An 11,000-nucleotide genomic window follows, 5' to 3' on the forward strand; every position below is an offset into this window, starting at 1 on the left:
ATATTAAAAATGGACTGCTATTTTTATGTATAAACATAAAATTGTAATCAAATCATCAGCTTGTTTCACCTCAGTCTTTTTCAGCTGATGTCACGCAGGCAGCAGGTAAAGCTGTGAATTCTGAATGCTGTTTCATTATATATGTAATTCAAAATGGATTGTTTAATTCAAAGTGTTACTTGCCATTTATTTGTGAGTTATTCATGAAATTTACTAAATATTTCAGAGAGAAAAAAAAAAAAGTAAATCCTACACCACATTTTTTTTCAGTGTAGCAATGCAAAGCACGTTTGCACAAAATTGCCCCAAAACAGATGCATTTGCTCTCTGTAAATGACATTGATCTGGTTATTACAGTTAAACTAAAAATAACACTCAAACCATATAAAAATATACATATTTTTCTAAATGAATGAAAACAAAAAAGATAAATAAAATATAAAAGATTTCAGGTAGTTGCCAAGGCATCATTTCTCATTTTATTTAGTCTTAACTAAAATAACTACAACTGAAAAAAAAAAAAATTAATAATAATAATAATATATAACAATTATAAAAACTGTATAGACATAAAATAACTAATGAAAAAAAAAAGACAAAAACACCATATTTACTAACATTTTAACAAAACATTTAAATGAAAACAGAAAATATAAAAATAAGCTAATTCAAACTATTAATGAAAACTAATCTCAATGGTTCTAAATTAGTGCTGTCAAAAGATTAATCGCGATTTATAGCATCCAAAATAAAAGTTTTTGTTTACATAATATATGTGTGTGTGCTGTGTGTATATATATATATATATATATATATATGACACACACATACAGCATATATTTTGAAAATATTTACATGTATATATTTATATTCATATAAATTATATCAAATATACAGTGGTATGCCAAAGTTTGGGCACCCCTGTAAATTTTCATGATTTTCCTTTATAAATCATTGGTTGTCTGGATAAGAAATTTCAGTTAAATATATCATATAGGAGACAAACACAGTGATATTTGAGAAGTGAAATAAAGTTTATATGATTTATGGAAAGTGTGCAATAATTATTTAAACAAAATTAGGCATGTGCATAAATTTAGGCACCCTTGTCATTTTATTGATTTCAATACCTTTAGCACTGATTATTAGAACTCAAAATTGGTTTGGTAACCTCAGTGACCCTTGACCTCCATACACAGGTGAATCCAATCATGAGAAAGTATTTAAAGGAAGCCAATTGTAAGTGTTTCTCCTCTTTGCATCTTCTCTAAAGAGTGGCAACATGGGAGCCTCAAAACAACTCTCAGATGACCTGAAAACAATGATTGTTGAACATCATGGTTTAGGGGAAGGATACAGAAAGCTGTCTCAGAGATTTAAGCTCTCAGTTTCAACTGTGAGGAACATTGTGAGGAATTGGAAGACCAGAGGCACAGTTCTAGTTAAGGCCCGAAGTGGCAGACCAAGAAAAATCTCAGATAAGCAGAGGCGCAGGATGGTGAGAACAGTCACAGTCAACCCACAGACCAGCTCCAAAGACCTACAACATCATCTTGCTGCAGATGGTGTCACTGTGCATCGTTCAACTATTCAGCGCACTTTACACAAAGAGATGCTGTATGGACGAGTAATGCGGAAAAGCCTTTTCTCTGCACACGCCACAAACGGTGTCGCTTGAGGTATGCTAAAGCACATTTGGACAAGCCAGCTTCATTTTGGAATAAGGTGCTGTGGACTGATGAAACTAAAATAGAGTTATTTGGGCAAAACAAGGGCGTTATGCATGGCGGAAAAACAACACAGCATTCCAAGAAAACACTTGCTACCTACAGTAAAATTTGGTGGCGGTTCCATCATGCTGTGGGGCTGTGTGGCCAGTGCAGGGACTGGGAATCTTGTTAAAGTTGAGGGTCGCATGGATTCCACTCAATATCAGCAGATTCTGGAGAACAATGTCCAGGAATCAGTGACAAAGTTGAAGTTGCGCGGGCTGGATCTTTCAACAAGACAACGACCCTAAACACTGCTCAAAATCTACTAAGGCATTCATGCAGAGGAACAAGTACAACGTTCTGAATGGCCATCTCAGTCCCCAGACCTGAATATTATTGAAAATTTGTGGTGTGATTTAAAGCGGGCTGTCCATGCTCGGAAACCATCAAACCTGACTGAACTGGAGATGTTTTGTAAAGAAGAATGGTCCAAAATACTTTCTGCCAGAATCCAGACTCTAATTGGAAGCTATAGAAAGCGTTTAGAGGCTGTTATTTCTGCAAAAGGAGGATGCACAAAATATTGAGTTAATTTTTCTTTTGTGGTGCCTAAATTTATGCACATGCCTAATTTTGTTTAAATAATTCTTGCACACTTTCCATAAATCATATAAACTTTATTTCACTTCTCAAATATCACTGTGTTTGTCTCCTATATGATATATTTAACTGAAATTTCTTATCCAGACAACCAATGATTTATAAAGGAAAATCATGAAAATTTACAGGGGTGCCCAAACTTTGGCATACCACTGTAAATATATTTCATATATAAGTGTAACATATTTTTCTCAAATATATACATGAGTGTGTGTATTTATATATACATAATAAATATACACAGTACACACACATATATTATGTAAACAAAAACTTTTATTTTGGATGTGATTAATCGTTTGACAGCACTATTCTTAAATAACACTTTTCTGATCAGAGTGAATGTGATTTGTTGAGAAACTGCGCCCTCTACTGGCAAACACTGCTACTGTTTTGGCTATTTGTCACTATGTGCTCTAAAAGGGTAGATTCAGTCATTTACTACACAATAGGAGACATTTTGAAAATGTCTCTGTATTGTTTCCCCCATACAATAAAATTCAGTGGGGCTTGAACCCCAGTGTTCTCCAAAATATCATCTTTTGTGTTCCACATCATACAGGTGTGGAATGGTATTCATTTTTGGCTGGACTTTAACAATGATAGTTTGTCTATGCTATATGATCATGACTCACTCTCATTGTTTCTTCACCCTCATCATCATAAACGTAAGTGTTGTTTTACATGTGCTGATTTGCTGTTTCTCAGCCTCCATATGAAAAGCTTGTGGCTCAGATTAGTGTTGAATGAATGCATTGATCACCTGTTGAGATCTGCAGGACTGTTATTACCGAAGCCGCATTATCCTCAATGAGAGACGGTAAACCATCCTTTAACTTAATTAGAGCCTCATAAAACGAGCTTCCTGAATTCAGGGCTCTGTGATGAGCTCTGAGACACGGGGACAAACATTAAACACTTAACTTTACGCCTAAACTGCATCCTGGACGAGAGGAAATGATGCTTTATGAGCAGCTGCTAATTAGAGTTTATGAAGCCTTTATTTAGAATTACTGACAGTAAATAGCCATAAATAATCACGTGAAGCTTTTCAAACAAGGAACTGTGACCGTATAATGCTAACAGAATAATACAGTACTGATTGACAACCATATTTATGAGCAATGATATTTACAATGGAATTTACTTTTTTGATAGTAAAATGAGTAGTTTTTGTATATTGTATTTAAAAATGGAAAAAAACAAAACAAAAAACTAACCAAGAACCAAGAAACCAAGAACAAAACAATGAAACTTGCCCCCAAAAAATCCAATTGTTTTTAAAGACTATTAAGATTTCAAATACATACACAAATTTTGAATCAGTGTGATCTATTAAATAAAAATAAATATATTGGTAATAAAATAATAAAACTTAACAATACATTTTTATCACTTTTATAATATATATATATATATATATATATATATATATATATATATATATATATATAACACTGGTTTAAAAACTACTAAGAGTTCAATAAATATAAATATATATCTAAATATAATTATTTTATAACAAAATAATAAATATAACTTAGCAAAAAAATGTATTATTTTATAATATATCACACTGGTTTAAAGACTGTAAGATGTAACTGTAACTAATCATATATATACACACACTCTAAAAAATGCTGGGTTAAATACAACCCAGCCCTGAGTAAAATATGGACGAATCCAGCAATTGGGTTGTTTAGACCCACAGGTTGGGTGTGTATATATAATATTCATATAACGAATTGAAGTATTGCACACAATAAATAGATCCAGTTTAAAGCTGCAGTCCGTAAGTTTTGCCTCTTTGTCGCCATCTATGTTTGAAAACCTGAAATTACAGCTGCTTGCAGAATTATCTCGCTTGCGTGGGGCTGTACTCCGGCACGGCTTCAGCGCGGACGAATCTAATGTTTTATGTAGTATATGTAGCTGTCAGTCACCCCACCGGTGTGGATATTTAATGTTCTTCACAATCACAGATTCTAGCCTACATCTTGGAATATATGACCCAAATAAGAATTTTCACCGTATATTGCCTTCTGAACAAGTCTGCCACGTTTGTTCTGACCAACTGAGGAAAAAAGCATTACAATCGCACTTTACAAAAAAGTATAAATCGCACTACCAATGGTGATTTTAATCTAACGATCGATTAGCTCATGTCACATGAAACTGTGCAAATTATTATTATTGTTATACTTACTACTCAGATTAGAAAACATTATTATAAGCTAACCGTTATGAATGGGGCTAAAGTAAGGCAATAATTTTGAACACTGGCTGGTTTGCTCAAATATTGATTTTCGGATCATTTTTAACCAAAAAAAGTTACAGACTGCAGATTTAAAAGTTATTGTGCTGTGAGGTGAGACATGAGCAGATGGTTAGAAAGTCTGAATCAGCTCTGAAAATGACTCACTTTGCTGCTGTAGATTATTAATTTACAATGAAAGTCTAGCAGACACATGGGCCACGGTGCTCACAAGCACATGTGACGACCTACGCTCAAAATTGCATTATGTTTTTCATTATGGAAGTGATTCAGCAAACAAATCTCATGCTAACATGCGCATTTAAATGTTATGCTTTGATGTTCATACATTTTTATTCCTCAGTGCTGCCTGCTTGGCCATGGGGTTTCCACTGTAAATGTATTAATGCAAATGTTTGTTCTGTTCTTTTCTAACAAATTCATTCAAGCTTCACATGTACATGTACCCAGAATCTTGCTTTAAGCCGGATATGTGTGGTGTTGAGTCTCACCTGACGCGGGAGAGAGGAAGACGAGCTGGGGTTTTCGGAGGAGCTGATGATGGATCACCGGGAATAGTCTGCTTCTCAGGGCCATTTTAAGACACGGGGAATCTTTATTAACTTTTGCGGATGTCTTAGCCTGGTAATGAGCAAATCAATTATTAATCTTTTTTTCGTAATTTTAATTCGTGGGACAGATCTGATAGATGAACATTTTATTTTTTCATCCCTTTTTTTAAAGGAAAAGCACAGTCCTGTCACACTGTTCTGGAGAAACACCCAGTTTGGTGATTCAGTGTTTTGAAACCTGTTGGTTTTATGCTTTCAAAATTAGTGATATTGATTAGGATGGTTAATCGGACGATACGTGGCCGTTTTGAGTTGCCTGTTTGGCCTGATTGACAAAAGTTGATTTTCAGTGAGGTTTGAGTATATTGTGTAAACTGTCACTTTAAATGAACTGCATATATATCTGCATGCATCTCTATACACTGTAAAAAAAAAAAAGTTGTTTCAACTAAAAATAATTTGTTACCCCTCTGACTTAAAATTTTTAGTTTATTCAACTAAAATATTCCAGTTGTCCCTTAAATTAACATTGAATAACTTTAAAATTTCAAGTTGACTAAACTAAAAGTCAGCGGGGTAACAAATAATTTTAAGTTGAAACAACTTTTGGGAACAATTTATTTTTTATTTTTTACAGTGTATATTTAGATCAGCCATTGTTTTATTTAGTTATATGTTATAATAATTATATAAAGGAATACATATTTCATTTTGAATTAATTTATTATCATCATAAAACACACAGAATTCACAAATATTGGCAAATTTGAATTTCAATTACACTAAGCTAAGGTGACCATAAAACCAGGGACATTTTATTTCCAATTTCAGTCGTCAAAATATAATAATCTCATTTGTTACCTATGATTTAAAAACAAACAAACAAACAAAAAAAAAAAAACACGGGGACAATATTTGTCTTTTTGTTTTTTTAATTGTTATGGGTTCCCTAGGCTATAATTACAAATAATTATTATGATGTTTAGTTTAATTATTAGGATTTAATACAATTCACCAAAAATCACACTACGAAAAAATAGTAAACTGTAAGCATTACCAAAACACATTACAAAAATACAATTAAATATGAGAACAAATATTTTTAACATTTTCTAATCGTATTCAATATTTTCATTCTCACAAACTCATTATACTTTATACAGCAATTAAATTACTGCGTTGTGGCACCAGAACTTTTGTGGGCATTTAAAATTGTATGCAAAATAATCCTGTACCCTGTTGAGGCCCTGTTATAAAGCACATACAAACAGTATTACATTAATTGAACATGAATTGTTAGTATTTTAATACCTTGAAACCAATAACGGTGTCTGTTTTGATAATTGATGATAATAGCGCTCTGCACTCGTCCAGGTTCAGTTCTTCTTCATGGCTAAAGTAGCGACACGCGACCCAGTTATAGCTGGTGAAAATAATTACCACAAGATTACTCTGATAACCAGCAGCCTATGGTCGGACTTTCCTGCAAATGTATTTATTGGCTGTTTTGAACATGCTGTAAAACTGGCACAGTTCCAGTCGGGGCAAAAGACATCAAAAACCGTGGAAAATGGTTATACATGATACGTTACTATAAACTATTCTGGGCTGGAAGGAATGTTGCCTTAGAGATTGGCCAAAATTAGACATTTTATCAAATTAAGTTGACTACTTTCTGGAGTAGTGCACCCATGATGCTTTAAAACAGCAGGTTTATGACGTTTTTCATCATTTTATGACTCTACTTCAAGTAATCAGTTAGCTAAACTCATTATTTTGCAAACTGTCTGATTCGAGGTGAAAAACAATCAAGTATGAGTTCAACACACATGGTGGTTTCTGTAATTATCTGTGTTTGATCTGATCCAGAAATGCATTCTTTGAAGAGTTGCATGTGTGATTCCTGACGGTCATTATAAACATGCAGCCTTTTTATATTTAATTTTTCCCCCTATATATCCCAGCTTCCCAATTAGGAGACATCCAATCTGAATTATGCTCACCATGGCAACCGAGTCAGCATGCATTCCCTTTGATATCAGCCTGTCCCACAGGGTAGCAAGGTTTATCACCGCGCGCTAAAATTAGCTCTTTCTGTCTGTTTCACACACTCTCTCTCTCTCACACACACACACACACACCTTCTCCCATCTTCAATTCCCTCTCTGTGACCCATCTAGTATATGCTAGCGACCTGACAGGCTGGTCAGGAGTGTGAATGCATTCTGGATGTGCTGTTTCCCAAACCCTCATTAAATATTTACTATGTTCATTTATTTAACCTTTATATGTGCGCCATCGTTCCTGTAACAAATGTGACTAGTTTGTTGCCAGGATATTGATTTCTGAGTGGTTGTGATCAAGTGAAGCATCCAAAGTGAAATCAAAAAAGCAACAGAGTGATTTCACTATGCAAAAGATCTGAATTAATCTGGGCTATTGTAGTTAAAAAAAAAAAAGAAAAAAAAAAGGCTACTTTAAAATAACTGCAGTGTTATTTTAGTATCATTGAGATACTATTATAGTTTTTATTAATATTTATAACATATCTAATACGTGTTTGTCATTTTATTAGTTGTATTAGTTTATTTTATTTGTTTTTTTAAATGTCTATATAGGTTTTAGTCATTTTTATTTTAGTGTTAATTTTAATTATTTTAGTTCATTAAGTTAAACTTAATGAAAATTAGAAAAGTTGGCAACTAGATAAAATACATTTTTATCACAAAGTTTTTAAAATTTCATTTTATTTCCAAAGTTTATTTCAAGCAACAAAAGTGTTTTTAATGGAAATAAAATAAAACTTAACTTCACTCATTTTGTACTTAGATGGCAAAGCAACATTCCTCATTTTGTCTTAGTTTAAATTGATATACTAAAATAAAAAAATAAATAAAAATAAATTATGAATATATAATAAATCTACAATAAAAATTATTAAAACTATATAGACATATTAAAAAAAAAATTACCAAAATGACTAATACTTTAACCAAAATGAAAACAAAAACTTCACACCCTGTTTACACCTGGAATTAGCATCTGTCTCGGGTGATTCGATCACAAGTAGAGGCCACTGGGGTTCAGTGGATCATGAAGATCGTAAACAAATCATATAAACCACCTTCAAAGAAATGTTGCTCCTTTGAACTTTCTATTCATCAAAGAATTCTGAAAAAGAAAACGTATCTATCATGGTTTCCACAAAACTATTGGGCAGCGCAACTGTTTTCGATATTGATAATAATGAAAAATGTTTCTGGAGCAGCAAATCAGCATATCAGAATGATTTCTGAAGGCTCATGTGACACTGAAGACTGGAGTAATGATGCTGAAAATTCAGATTTGATCACAGGAATTGTAATAATACTTTAAAATATTACTGTTTTACTGTATTTTTTGATCAAATAAATGCAGCCTTGATGAGCAGACGAGACTAAAGGGGCCTAAATATAAGCATGCAGTCCTGAGGTTTACATAATACGTACAGTTTCCATCCTAACAGGTGCTAGTGTATTTTTAGCAGAAGCACAGGAAGATAAATGGCTCCACGTGGCCTTCATGTGATGTTTGTTTCTCTGGGGTAAAGCAGGCCTTCATTAGCCTCTCACATATAGAGCATGGCAGCAGGTTAATGGATCGATCGGTTGACTAGTGCTTCCCCATCCTTGACCTTTGCTAAGTGGCTAACGCTGAGTCTTGTTAGCGGCTCCGGATCAGCGCTATTGACCACTGGGACGTAAAGAGCCTTTATAAACTGGGAGGTTTGTTAACATGAACCAATTACTCTGACATATTAATCCAGATCAGACAGAATCCACAGCCTGACACTAATGAAGCCCATCCGGATTTCACTCAAGAGAAAGATAGAGAGACGAGTAACATCTATCTATCTATCTATCTATCTATCTATCTATCTATCTATCTATCTATCTATCTATCTATCTATCTATCTATCTATCTATCTATCTATCTATCATGATCTGTCTATCTATCTATCTGTCTGTCTGTCTGTCTGTCTATCAATCTATCGTTCTATCTATGTCTGTCTATCCATCTATCTATCATCTATCGTTCTATATATCATTCTGTCTGTCTGTCTGTCTGTCTGTCTATCTATCTATAATCTATCGTTCTATCTATCATCTATCGTTTTATCTATCTATCTATCTATCTATCTATCTATCTATCTATCTATCTATCTATCTATCTATCATTCATCTATCTATCTATCTTCATCTATCTATCTATCTATCTATCTATCTATCTATCTATCGTTCTGTCTGTCTGTCGATCTATCTATCTATCATGATCTGTCTATCTATCTATCTATCTATCTATCTATCTATCTATCATGATCTATCTATCTATCTATCTATCTATCTATCATCTTCGTTCTGTCTGTCTGTCTGTCTGTCGATCTATCTATCTATCTATCTATCTATCTATCTATCATGATCTGTCTATCTATCGTTCTATCGTTCTGACTGTCTGTCGTTCTATCTATCTATCGTTCTATCGTTCTATCGTTCTATCGTTCTATCTATCGTTCTATCTGTTCTATCTATCATGATCTATCGATCTATCGATCTGTCGTTCTGTCTGTCTGTCGTTCTGTCTGTCTGTCGTTCTATCTGTCTATCGTTCTATCGTTCTATCGATCTATCATTCTATCTATGTCTGTCTATCGTTCTATCAATCTATCGTTCTATCTATGTCTGTCTATCATCTATCGTTCTATCTATCATTCTGTCTGTCTGTCTGTCTATCTATAATCTATCGTTCTATATATCATTCTGTCTGTCTGTCTGTCTATCTATCTATCATCTATCGTTCTATATATCATTCTATCTGTCTGTCTGTCTATCTATCTATAATCTATCGTTCTATCTATCATCTATCGTTTTATCTATCATGATCTGTCTATCTATCTATCGTTCTATCGTTCTGACTGTCTGTCGTTCTATCTATCTATCTATCTATCTATCTATCTATCTATCTATCTATCTATCTATCTATCTATCATGATCTATCTATCTATCATGATCTGTCTATCTATCGTTCTATCGTTCTGACTGTCTGTCGTTCTATCTATCTATCTATCTATCTATCTATCTATCTATCTATCTATCTATCTATCTATCTATCTATCTATCTATCTATCTATCTATCTATCTATCTATCTATCTATCGTTCTATCGTTCTATCGTTCTATCGTTCTATCGATCTGTCTGTCTGTCTGTCGTTCTGTCTGTCTGTCGTTCTGTCTGTCTGTCGTTCTATCTGTCTATCGTTCTATCTGTCTATCGTTCTATCTGTCTGTCTGTCATCTATCTATCTATCGTTCTATCGTTCTATCGTTCTGACTGTCTGTCGCTCTATCTATCTATCTATCTATCTATCTATCTATCTATCTATCTATCTATCTATCTATCTATCTATCTATCTATCATCTTTCGCTCTGTCTGTCTGTCTGTCGATCTGTCTATCTATCATGATCTGTCTATCTATCTATCTATCTATCTATCTATCTATCTATCTATCTATCTATCTATCTATCTATCTATCTATCTATCTATCTATCTATCTATCTATTCATCTATCTATCTATCGTTCTATCGCTCTATCGTTCTGACTGTCGTTCTATCTATCTATCTATCTATCTATCTATCTATCTATCTATCTATCTATCTATCTATCTATCTATCTATCTATCTATCTATCTATCTATCTATCTATCTATCTATCTATCTATCTATCTATCTATCTATCGCTCTGTCGCTCTGTCGCTCTGTCGTTCTG

Source organism: Onychostoma macrolepis, chromosome 19 (genome assembly GCF_012432095.1).
Source record: "Onychostoma macrolepis isolate SWU-2019 chromosome 19, ASM1243209v1, whole genome shotgun sequence".
NCBI classification, from domain to species: domain Eukaryota; kingdom Metazoa; phylum Chordata; class Actinopteri; order Cypriniformes; family Cyprinidae; genus Onychostoma; species Onychostoma macrolepis.